Source organism: Oryctolagus cuniculus, chromosome 9 (genome assembly GCF_964237555.1).
Source record: "Oryctolagus cuniculus chromosome 9, mOryCun1.1, whole genome shotgun sequence".
Classification (NCBI taxonomy): Eukaryota; Metazoa; Chordata; class Mammalia; order Lagomorpha; family Leporidae; genus Oryctolagus; species Oryctolagus cuniculus.
In genome coordinates this window covers 12,303,954-12,315,544 of record NC_091440.1, presented here as the reverse complement: position 1 = coordinate 12,315,544, position 11,591 = coordinate 12,303,954, and the positions used below count along the sequence as shown (strand labels likewise).

General features: G+C 44.0%; 1 protein-coding gene across 16 annotated transcripts in view; it reads left to right on the top strand.

Moving 5' to 3' along the window:
- Positions 1–11,591, top strand: part of PCCA (propionyl-CoA carboxylase subunit alpha) — a 438,870-nt gene that overhangs the window by 304,274 nt on the left and 123,005 nt on the right. The window lies entirely within an intron of this gene.

Below are 11,591 nucleotides of genomic sequence, written 5' to 3'. Positions count from 1 at the left end.
CCTGGGGCTGGTGCTGTGGCATAGCAGGTAAAGCTGCCACCTGCAGCGCCGGCATCCCGTATGGACACTGATTCTCGGGAGACCTGGCTGCTCCACTTCTGACCCAGCTCTCGGCTATGGCCTGCGAAAGAGTAGAAGATAGCCCAAGTCCTTGGGTCCCTATACCCGTGTGGGAGACTCAGAAGAAGCTCCTGGCTCCTGGCTTTGGATTGGTGCAGCTCTAGCCATTGCAGCCAACTGGGGAGTGAACCAGCGAATGGAAGAATTCTCTCTCTCTCTCTGCCTCTCCTTCTCTCTCTGTGTAACTCTGACTTTCAAATAAATAAATCATTAGAAAAAAAAAATAAAAGACATTTGCCCTCTGCCCAGAGTTACATGATTACAGTCTCTAAAAAAGAAAATTAGAGAACATTGTATATGAGTTGATTAGTTTCAGTTATGTGGTTTTAAAAATTAGTATTAAAGCAAATTCAATATTATATCTGGATACAGGTAAAAAGCAACATCTTTTTAAAAAAATTATTTATTTGAAAGGCAGAGTTACAGATGCAGAGGCAAAGAGAGAGGTCTTCCACCCACTGGTTCACTCCCAACATGGCCTCAGTGGTTGGAGCTGGGCTGATTTGAAGCCAAGATCCAGGAGCTTCTTCTAGGTCTCCCACACAGGTGCAGGGGCCCAAGGACTTGTGCCATCTTCTGCTTTCTTAGGCCATAGCAGAGAGCTAGAATGGAAGTGGAGCAGCCAGGACTCAAACTTGCGCTCATATGGGATGCCAGTGCTGCAGGCAGAGACTTAACCTGCTGTTCCATAATGTTGGTCCCAAAAGCAGTATCTTGAGAGGAATTAAGAAGTTAATCAGGGATAGTGTTGTGATACAGTGGGTTAAAGCACTGCTTGCAATGTTAGCATCTCATATGGCTCTTGGTTCCAGTCCCAGCTGCTATACTTATCCAGCTCCCTGCTAATGCACCTGGGAAAGCAGTGGAAGTTGGCCAAAGTGCTTAGGCATCTATACCCACGTTGGAGACCTGGAAGAAACTCCTGGCTCCTGGCTTCAGCCTGGCCCAGCCCAGCCCTGGACGCTGAGGCTGTTTGAGGAGTAAACCAGTAGATGGAAGATCACTCTCACTTTCCTTCTTTCTCTGTAACTCTGCCTTTCAAATAAATTAATTAAAAAAGTAAAAGCTGAACTGTAGTGGAAATTGGAGCACAGGTGCAGAGCCTTCAGGTACAGACCGTGAAGTAGTGTCAGTGTGGTGTATTTTGGCAGCAGAAGGGCATCTGGCCCATTCAAATAAATCCTTGCCTATCTCGGTTCTTTTCTGTCACCTATTGTAGGGGAAGAAAATATTTCCCCCTCTGCCCTTCTCAGTTCTTGGCTGGGTCCCCGTCACAGAACACGGAGGACGAGAGGGAAGCACAGGCGTCTGTGTGATGGAGGCTTTCCTTGCCGGGAGCTTCCGTCAGATAAGAACTAAGAAGCGAGAAGCCTGCTCGCTCTGATGCGAGATGGGGCGAGGGGTGGAGAGGACGGGAGAGTGGGGCGGGGCAGAAAGGGGCTCGACCAAGAGCAGCCCACGGGGCGGGGGCGGGGGGGGCGGTCAGCTGGGCCTGGGCGCTCAGATCCTCTTCCACCGCCTCCACCGGAGGTCTCAGGACCTGCTGTAAGGGACAGTCAGAGAGCCCCTCCTGCACCTGCTGTACCTGCTGCACGGGACAGTCAGGGAGCCCCTCCTGCACCTGCTGCTTCCCAGAATCCCTCAGCTGAAAATCCTCTCTATGCCCAGGTGCTTATTTGGGGGCGTCCTGCCCTCAGTCCCCTTTGACATTTGCTCTTGCTTAAACATTTCATTAAGTTAGTTACAAATGATTAACAGCAGTGATACTGAATACACTTGAAAACTATGTAATCCACATATGTTGGTAGATTATATCATGCTTTATCGTAAATTTAGGAAGGCATTTAAATTTGATTTCAATTCAGCTATTGTTTCTTTTTTAAGGTTTATTTATTTGAAAGGTAGACTTACAGAGAGGCAGAGAGAGAGAGAGAGCGAGAGCGCTCTTCCATACGCTGGTTCACTCCCTAAATGGCTGCAATGGCTGGAGTTGGGCCGATCTGAAGCCAGAAGCCAGGGGCTTCTTCCAGGTCTCCCACACAGGTCCAGTGGGCTGAGGACTTGAGCCATCTGCTGCTGCTTTCTCTGGCCATAACAGAATGCTGGATCAGAAGTGGAGCAGCTGGGACTTGAACCGGCCCACATATCGTGCTTTACCCGCTACGCTGCAGCATCAGCCCTTCAGCTACTCTTTTACACTTTATTCTTAATATGTTTAGTGCTATTATTGGTACTCATTTGAATTGAATATATATTTTTTTCCATAACTGGCAATTTTTATACTGGATTCATTTTTTTTAAGATTGATTTATTTGAAAGGCAACGTCAGAGAGAGAGGGAAAGCTTCCATTGGCTGGTTCACTCCCCACATGGCTGCAATGACTAGGGCGGGGCAGGCTGAAGCAAGGAGCCCGGAACTCCATCCAGGTCTCTCACGTGGGTATCGGGGTCCCAAGCACTTGGGCCATCTGCTGCTGCTTTCCCAGGCTCGTTAGCAAGGAGTTGGATCAGAGTGGAGCAGCAGGGCCTCGAGCTAGCAATCACATGGGATGCCAGTGTCACAGGCGGCAGCTTAGCCCGCTGAACTGCAACACTGGTCCACAAATGTGAATTCTTGAGTATACAATTCCAAGCAAGATTTGAAAATAGATAATATCAGAGTGGGCAATCGTCACAGCACCTAAGACACTGCTTGCGACACCGTGTCCTGTATCAGAGGCCCTGGATTCAACTCATGGCTCTGCTTCCTATCCAGCTGCCTGCTAATGTGCATCCTGGGAGGCAGCAGATGACGATGGAAGTACTGGACCCCTGCCACCCACGTGGGAGATACAGATTGAGTTTCAGGCTCCTGGCTATGGCCTGACCCAGCCCCAGCTGTTGTTGACCTTGGCGGGGGAAGAGAGAGTGAACCTGTGGACAGATTTCTCTCTCTCTGTCTCATGCTGTCTCTCGAATAAAATGAAAGCAAAGAAATAAAAAATAATCTCAGTATTCAAAAAGTATGGTGTGGGTTATACAGCATTGTGTATTTGTTTCCAGAAATTTATTCTCTTCTATAATTTAATCTGAACTGAAATCTTGTGAGTTCATTTACTACACTGTGGTGGAGTACCTGAAACCCTCCTGGGGCCTCGGAGATAGAAGAGGTAGGCAGTTAGTGCAGTTCCAGCATCTGACTACCTGAGACGTAGCTTCCTAACAGAATCTGGTCAGTGCTCTCAGGAATTTCCATTTGAAGAAAAAAAGGCTCAAATTTTCAAAACTTGGAGGAATTTGGCTCCCCTGGGGCACCAAGGGCTTGGATGATTCCCACCAGAGGGGAGCCAGAGCCTGGCTCCCAAGAGCTGGTCTTTCTCTCTTGAGTGAGATCTTCTGTATTGGGAAGAAACTAGATTTTAGCCACTATGTGGATGGTGTTGCTTTTATTTCTATTTATTTGGAGGAAAAGAAAGTTGAGACATTGAATTCCTTCTATTTAGAGAGCTTGTCACCTATTGTCACATCTTCTAGCATTCCTTAAGAAAGAAATGTAAATTCTCAGTATGATCTGAGCTCACCATAACCAATTACAGAAAGTTTGAAAGCTTTGGGAAGACAGACACGAAGACAGTTTTATTCTATTTGGAATTTCCAAGTTTTGAATGTAATGTTTTTCTACCACTTCACAACCCAAATAATGGCTGTTACTTGAAATATTTTTGGCAAACCAAGTTTTTAAAGTTTTCAGCTCCTCCTGCTGATTTTTATTAACTACTGAAGAGTCTTAACATCAAAAATCTGATTTTATGTACCAGAAAAAAAAGTTAACTGCAACCATGGCTAATTCTTTTATAAATCTTTGACCACTTCTAATCAACAAATACATGAAACACTTAAGTATGAATCCAATCCCTCCCTCCCTGTCTCTCTCTCGCGTGCGCTCTCTCCCTCCCTCCCCTTGAGGTCTTACAGAATATCTACAAAACCAGAGTAAGAGGCCAAGAAGCAATTTCAGATAGTGACAAGTACAAATGTTCTGGTGTAACTGATGTCTCAGCAATGGAAATAGTGTAAACTCTTAACAGGACTCCACGGAGCTTTGTAGTCCATAAAAGTAGCACGGGGCAGAGCCTCGATGTGCATCAGCTGCGACTGCGTGGTTTGATGTCTTCGCAAACGGCAGCGGAGCGCTTCCTTTGAAATGCGTGCGGCGATTTGAGATGCAGCCTCTCAGATGGATTTAATTAGTCCTCCGTAGGACTGGATGTCCGTTTGTTGCGGCTGAATTCTCATTTCATTCACCCATAACTAGAAACACCTCGCTTCAAACGGATTTCTTCAAAGAAAGAGGGGTTTAGGGTTCTGTGTTTTACTGCTTTGTGATGTTGGTTTCCCTTCAACTGAGAAGACCTTATGTTTATACAACTGTTATTATTAAGAAAACATAGCTTTCCTCGCCGCGGTTCCTTTTGTGTCTGTGCTGGTTGGTGGCGGCAGTCTGAGATCTGTGGAATAGATCTCGCTCTGCCAGGCCATGAAGGCAGCGCTGTTTGCATAGTTGGCTTCAACTTGTAGGGTAGTTCCGTACCCCTGGCACAGGAACGCCAGTGGCTGAACGTGGTAGCAGGATAGGTGTAGGTGCTTGGCTCAGAGGCTTAGATTGATTTGAAAAGCAAAGCCAAGCCAAGCCATTGACAAAGTGATTGTGCTTTGATTTGCTTTATCTCCAGTGCTTTTTGATGAATGCGGTGAAGGGCTGAAGATAGATTTTTCATGGTGAAATGATGTTTTTTCAGTACCCTACTACTATTCTGTAATGATCCTGAAGCTTTCACATTCATGAAGAAGCTACTCACGTGCCTGAGAACAATGCTGTTTCCCCTCCTTGCCAGCAGCATCTTGGCCCCGGGCTGCACCACCAGCCAGGCGGCTCTTCTCTTCTCTGCCCGCAGTTCTAGTGACCCTCGGGGCCTGTGCTGTCAGCCAGCACCGGGAGGCAGTGCTTCGGGGGCTGGAGCTGTTCGCTCAGGCCCAGGTTGGCGTCTCTTTGCTCTGTCATCCTGATGGGTGGGAGAAACTGCAACCTCATTATTTTTTGCCTTCAAGGAAAGATGAAGGCAATTTAGACTGTTCAAGCTTAAAATTGTACCAAAGCCACAGATCACACTAAAAAGACCTGGTAAGAGATCCCACAGATTCTTTTGGTGTCTTGTTTCAATATTCCACCCAAGAATTTGTAGCATCTCAGGCTTGTATTTCTGCCTTGTTTCTTAGCTGTTACTCTTTGTTTCCATCTTGTTCCCATTTGGCATTTTCCGAAACTGAAGGCCAGAGGTATGCCACCACGGAAGGTATTAAAAGTTACCCATGAAGACTTAAAAACAGTATTCTAAAACACATTTGAGCAATGAGAGCAGTTATCAGAAAGGGATAGCGTTGAAACGGCCGATCCACTGTTTGTTGAGTTCAGTCTCAGTGTTCTGGAGTATGAGTCTGGGACTTGTGTGGATGCTGTGTAGAACTCCTGGTATTAGGAGAAATATAGAAATGGCACATGAATATTTTATTACATTTATGTAAATTTAATTTAAAAAATCATGAATGTGATTCAGACATTCCTTTTATGGTTCTGCCTGAAGTATAGCATTAAGTAGTTTTGCAACCATTTTTTTATTGATCATGCCCTAAATATCTTGGTAAAAGGTATTAAGTACCAAATTTTATGTATATAAATACTTTCAGAATCTTCATAGAAATATGCAACCTCAAAAGACAGAACATTTGCGAATTATCTTTTATATCAATTCATAAGACAACTTCTTAAGGAACTCTAGTTGAAGTTAATAAAGTAAATATGGTGTTCACATTTTCTATTATACAAACTGGGCACTCTGATAAAAAAAAAAAAAGAAACTTCAGTCACACTGGATATAGGGACATATAGGCAGTCATATGCTTCCTCCAGTATCTTTGCTTTGTAAAAATTAGCTTATCTAATATCAGCATTCACCAACAAGGATTAGTTTGGTGGTAGGTAAGGGAATGGTAGAGAAACAGTATTGTGATACTGTATAGAAAACAGGACTCTTAAGACAGGAAAACCTCCTCTGTCACTTACCAGATATGTGATGTGGGAGAAAATTGCTTTGCTTCTCTGAGCCACTGCTGCGGTAGTGTGTATGTGTATATATATACAGGTATATACACACACACAGATATGTATGTATATATATAAAGGCTGGACGGGGCCAGGAGGCAGATGGAATGGAGCTCAGGCACCCATCGTGAAACTGCTGGCGATGGAATCCCATGAGTGTTCTCTTTTCTGACCCTTAGCTTTTGTCATCTATGAAAACAATATAATATTCTCCAGGGTTTTCGTAAAAATCAAATGAGATAACGTGTATGAGTCTCCAGCACAGTGGCTAGCATGTAGTGGATACTCAAGACACTGTTTCTCTTCTCCCTTAAATGTAGGCTGTTTGCTTCTTGAATGAATCGAACGTAGCTTTTACTTTCCAAGTAGTTCTTTTCCATTACCTGAAAAGTTCATACAAAGTTCTAAAATAGGACTAAAAATAAAACACATAGGGGCTGGCACTATGGCGTAGCAAGGAAAACCACCACCTGCAGTGCTGACATCCCATATGGGAGCCAGTTGGAGTCCCAACTGCTCTACTTCCCATCCAGCTTCCTGCTAATGCTCCTGGGAAAGTAGTGAAGGATGGCCCAAGTGCTTGGGCCGCTGCACCCAAGTGGAGACCCAGAAGAAACTCTTGGTTCTTGGCTTCAGACCAACTCTGCTCCAGCAGCTGCAGTCATCTGGGAAATGAGCCAGCAGGTGGACGATCTCTCTCTCTCTGTCTCTCCCTCCCTCCCTCCTTCCCTCCCTCTCCCACTCCTTTTCAAATAAATAAATAAATCTTTAAATAAATACATAAGTCAAACACGTATTCATAGCTTGGCAAGAGCTGGACAGTACCAGTGTTCTCACATTCTGGCAGCCTTTGTGTTGGTTATCTTAGACCTCTCTGAGATGGCAATGCAACGTCTGGAAAGCAGTCTCAGGGGTCACCTTCGTGCCTGGTAATCGCACCGCAGCTCCCAGGGGCTCCCGTCCTGCCCCAGGCCCCTGCTGTAGTTTGAGAGCCCATAGGAGCCTGCAGTCCCTCCCTCTATACTGTGGGGCACCCTCATGGTTCAGGTGCAGAGCTGACAGGAATTTTTTAAAAAAATAAGATTTATGTATTTGAAAGGCAGAGTGATAGAGAGAGACAGGGAAATCTTTCATCCGCTGGTTTACTCCCTGCATGGGCACAATGGCCAAAGCCAGAAGGAGCCTGGAACGCCATCCTGGTCTCCCAGGTGGGTGGAAGGGGCCCAAGCGCTTGGGCTGTCTTCCACTGCCTTCACAGGAGCATGAGCAGGGAGCTGCATTGGAAGTGAAGTGACTGAGACTTGAACCAGCGCTCTGATAGGGGATGCTGGTGCCACAAGCAGTGGCTAAATCCACTGGGCCCCAGTGCCGGCCCTCCTCGCTAGATTCTGGCCGATCTGTTGGTTCTCCATTCAGAACCTTTGTCTTATCTGTGGACACCCAGTGAAGGTCTCTTGTGAACTCCGGCTGTCATGAGTGTACCACACCCCTTCGTAGCACATTGTGGCTCTTGCTGTTCTCTTGTCCCTCCCCAGGACGTTACCAATAAATATCTGACGTGACTGCGTTGAAGTGTGATCAGGCCAGCCTGCGTCTGGGGCTGCTGCTTTCTAGCCATGGTGTCTTGGGCTTTCGTTGACTTCTCTGAACCTCAGATGGGTCATCAGTAAAATGTGGTTCATGACAGCTCCACGGGAGATTGTTCTGGGCTGTGGTGAGTCAGGGTATGTTAAGATACCTGATGCTCAGCACTCAACACTTGCCCCCTTTCTTTGATTTAGACTCGTGCCTCTGAACAAATGTGGACACGATGTAGACAGCTGGAAAGAAAACTAAAGGGCACCGCTGATCTGGATATTACTGCTGTTGGAGTTTCCGTTTTGATTCAGTGTCTTTGTTTCTTTTTTCGGGTGATTTTATTTTTAAGGGAGGAAATCATGAAATAAAACATGCCATTTCCTGATTCTGTGATTAAAATTCAAATGAGGTGGCTTGAAATTTTAAAATTTAGTACAGGTGGTTTCAGATACAGTTCCTTATTTCTGCATTAGCTCTTAACACAGCTGCATGGTGATAGGTTTATAGAATGCTCCATTTTGTCACTTTTTTTATGTATAAAAACTGCTGATTGTGTTTTGATGTGTGATGTATGGCTATCATATGGAACAAGGCTAAGGAAACCAGATGGAGATTAAACATAGCACAGTCCTCTGTTGTGAGCAACCGTAGAGGGTAGTTAACAGATTCACCCAGTTGGACTGTGGTCAGCTTTGCAAATGCGGCGATGAAGACTTGAGAACTGGCTTAAATGTGTGTCTTTAATCATTCAGCTTCAGCATGTGTGGTTAATGGAAGTTGCTCTTATTGTTTTTGCAATCAGATTTGAAACAAAGCTTAGAAGAACCTTTGGCTTTGTTTGTAGCCAGCTACGGAAGACGCCAACGCATAACTGGCGAGGTTGCTGGTAGTAGATGGTATTTCCAGTAGTCAGCAATATCAAACCTTGGAAGGTCTGTGCTGTTTCACTCCAACCCCTAGTTTAGATATTTTAATGGATGTTTTAGGCACAAGTTTAAATCCAGCCATCTAGATTTAACCTGTTGCCTGGAGCTTTAAATGGTCACCGCCCCACACTACATCTTGAGAACCTTACCTCAATGGGGACGTAAAGTGTCCTTCTTGGTTAAGTGTAGCATTTCAGACCGTAATTAAGCTGCCATATGAAAGATATACTAACTTCCGAGGAGGGCGCTCTTCCTAACCGTCTTTATATATCATTTGTTTATTCAAGCATGTAAAACTTCAACAAGAGGAGGTAATTTTGCCTAGATTTCTTTATTTGAGTTGTTCTACTATTTGGCATTGGGTGGAACAGGGGAAAAATCATATTGAAAGTATTGTTCTGTTAATGAAGTTGCTTGTCCTTTTTTGTGCCAAATTTGGCAGGTAAAATTACCATTTATTCTACTTGCTAGAGCTGGAGAATAGATTGCTGAGGCAAAGTAGCAATTTAGGTAATGATACCAAATACAACGTGCAGTGTTCCACGCATCTCCTGTTCTTGTAGATATTGACAGACCATTTTACTTTCTCGTTAGTATGGCACTGTCTTCACTGACACTGTTTCCAGCAGTTTTCAACAGCTACATCAGTTTGCTTCAGTTGTAAAGTTTAAAAAAATAGCATGCTACTATTAATTGTAATAATAAACCAAAGTGCAGAGCCAGCGTTGTGGCATAGTAGGTTAGCCTCCCCCTGCTATGCCAGCATATGGGTGCCTGTTCGTGTCCTGGATGCTCCGTTTCTAGTCCCCTCTCCCTGCTAATGCACCTGGGAAAGCAGAGAAAGATGACCCAAGTGGTTGGGCCCCTGCACCCGCGTGGGAGACTGGGAAGAAGCTCTGGACTCCTGGCTTTGGCCTGGCCTGGCCCAGCCCCGGCCATTACGGCCATTTGGGTAGTGAACCAGCAGATGGAAGTTAACTCTCTCTTTCCTCCTCTCTCTGCAACTCTGCCTTTCAAGTAAATAAAATATAAATCTAAAACAATAAAAAAAAAAGTGAAGCATTTGACTCAAGGATAAATTGACTAAAAAGATTGCTGTTTTGTTGTGGACATTTCAGAAGTATCGCACGATTTTTTAAACTTATGACCAGTTACTTAAAATTTAAAAATAAATATGAAATATTTTCTGTTTGCAAATTATAAAGCATAAATTTTAATGAAAAATCTGGTTCTATTGGCTGAGCGTTGTGACACAGTGGGTTAAGGCACTGCTTGGAATGTCCATGCCCAGTATTGGAGTGCCAGTTCAAATCCAGGCTACTCCACTTACAACAAAGAAGCTTCCTCCTAATGCATCCTGGGATGCAGTGGAAGATGGCTCAAGTTCTTGAGCCCCTGCCATCCACATGGTAGATCCAAATGAAGTTTTGGTGTCTTGCTTCAGCCTTGCCCATCCCTGGCTATTGTGGCCACTTGTGGGGAGTGAACCAGCAGATGGAAGATTCTGTCTCTGTCCGTCTGTCTCCCTGTTTCTTTGTCTCTCCCTCTCCCTCTGTCACTCTGCCCTTCAAGTAGATGAAAATATTTTTTAAAGAATCTTTTTCTGAAATGGGAAAACATCTCAAAATAGACCGAACAGACTTTTTTGATTAGTTATGTGTTTAAATCAAATGTATAAATTATTTGCTAAATGTATTTGCTAGATTTGAAATGTTTTGGTTCAGTTCACTTATAAATATGTATTTATTTGAAGTAAGTATATAATTTACTAACTTTCTAATAGACTAGATTTTCCTTACTTGTATAACCTTAGGTTTAAAAACAAAAGTTATTACTATTGTAGTTTACAATATAATGACTAAACTTGTCCTTCCTAACCCTTGCTTCTCAAAAGAGTAATTTATTTGGAAAAATATACTGTGTGTGTTCGTGTGTGTGTGTTTAAAAAGCCAGTTGATGAACTTGTAGACTTGTGTTAACCTAGAAATATGATTGAGTATTGCTGGAACTTGGAATCATTCCTCCCTTCTTTCTGTGGCTAAACTAGCTGGTAGGCAGGTGCAGATGTTACAAAATCCAACATTGCAATTGACACTAATTGGCATGGTTGTTGGCAGCCTTATCAGAAAGCAAAGGGCTGAATGGCTGAATGGGTTTAGAGAACTTGAATGATAATAAGCATTTTTATATGCATCTTGAATTACTTTTGTGACCCAGACTAACAGGAACACTTTATTCTGACCTCATCCTTCAATGACTAGAAATTGCAGAAAGCACAATATGCAGTGTTCTGTGATTACTGATTGTTTTTCAGGTAACCTTTTACAGCTATCTGCCCTGCTGCCTGCTCCCTCCACCCCCACCCCCAGCCCCACCTTGCCTCCTCTCCAAGTGTTCAAAGAAACCCAAGCGTATATGTGGAATAAAAAGGAGACAGCTATTACTGAATATTAAATTGTTATTTGACTAATTTGCTGCCAAAGCTTGATATAAGTCCTAGTAATTTAGGTTGAGCTTCAGAAAAAGTATCTTTTGATCTTATGAATGAAGTAAGAAGTAGTCAGGGCTTTGCTTCTTGATAGTCTTGGCAGATGAGCTAATCCAAAGGAATACAGAGGAAACAAGATTGGCATTGAGTAGCCGTGTCCTGAACGTGGGTGCTGGACGTACAGAGGTTTATTAAGCGATTCTGCTTTACTATACATTGTAATTTTCCAGAACAGGAAAGTTGTTATTTGCTTATCTGTTTAACAAGCGCCATGAGCTTGTCCCCTGCTGTTGTAAGGTTTTTATATACTTGCCAGTTCCTTCCCAGGGTCTGCTCACCC